This window comes from Mastomys coucha, unplaced genomic scaffold (assembly GCF_008632895.1).
Source record: "Mastomys coucha isolate ucsf_1 unplaced genomic scaffold, UCSF_Mcou_1 pScaffold13, whole genome shotgun sequence".
Lineage (NCBI taxonomy): Eukaryota > Metazoa > Chordata > Mammalia > Rodentia > Muridae > Mastomys > Mastomys coucha.
In genome coordinates this window covers 40,331,035-40,332,256 of record NW_022196895.1, presented here as the reverse complement: position 1 = coordinate 40,332,256, position 1,222 = coordinate 40,331,035, and the positions used below count along the sequence as shown (strand labels likewise).

General features: G+C 39.2%; 1 non-coding gene across 1 annotated transcript; it reads left to right on the top strand.

Annotated features, from left to right (window-relative positions):
* The first annotated feature begins 1,116 nt into the window (after nucleotides 1-1,116).
* On the top strand, nucleotides 1,117-1,222 carry LOC116087850. The gene has a single exon (XR_004117645.1). It is a non-coding gene; the product is annotated as a U6 spliceosomal RNA (small nuclear RNA).

Sequence of the window (1,222 nt, the reverse complement as noted above, 5' to 3'; positions counted from 1 at the left end):
GCATCTTGATCTGAAGGCATCCAGGGGAGGATTGTCTTCCAGGAAGCTAGAAGGAGATTCTCAGAGCCCACACCTACAATGGCACACTTCCTCCAACAAGGCCACACCTCCTAATAGTTCCACATGCTGGGTCAAGCATATTCAAACCACGACACATGAGGAGCATCTTGCTTTTATATTTCAACTGCATAACAGAATGTATTATCCTCATTTTACAGTTCTAGTTCAGATCTTACCTCATGGAGCTTTGTCAAAGGCTGCCACAGCCTTCTCTGATTTCCACCTTTCAATTCATTTTGGACATTCTTCAGTAACTTGCAAATGGGACATTCAATAATGCACAATGGTGGACCGGTTAATTCTAACCCATGCAAACTTTACCTGGATCTTTTTCAATACCAGTACAAAGAGTAACCCAAATAAACCATCCTGTGGTTCCCAATTGCCAGTTTTCCTAGATAAAATAGATTATTGTTTTATTAATGGAACTGCCCAGGTCTTAACAATAAAATGAATAGCATCCATCTATGGATGCCATTCTAGGGACTTCATACTATTTTCCTAGACCTGCATGAATTTAACCTTAGCACTTATAAAATATGCTTCCCACTTTATAAGAACACTGTGATGTGCTTTCTAAAATTTCAGTAGCCCCTCTCTCCATTTCTTGGTCAAGTATTCTATATCCTATTATATGGAATTCTCAAGTATTTTTAAAAATATTTTCACCACATTAGTATATAGTTTTTCAGGAATGTACATAAAACTTATTTTTGAACCTGTCTGTGGATTTATATATTCACATGTGTAGGTGCCCATGACTGTGCAAAGTACATGTTCACATATGTGTACATGGAGGCTAGAGGTTATCAATAATATCTTGATCATGCTCCATCTTAAATATTGAGGCAGGTTCTCAATATGCTACTCTAGCTAACCATCTTGTTCCCATTTCCAACTCCCAAGTGCCGCAAGGACAGGTGGCTATCCTTACTGTTGTATGGCTTGTTCCTCTTCCTCTGAATTGCAACACTTTCCCCATATTGAAACATTTTCTCCAAGAGGGAAGGAGAGGTCACAAAGAGTCACATCTGCAGAGAAGAAAAACTTGGACCAGTGCTTACTTCTACTGCACATATACTAAAATAGGACCATTCAGAGAGGAGGAGCATGGCCCCTGAGCAAGCATGATGCACACATTCATTAAGCCTTGCATATTTAA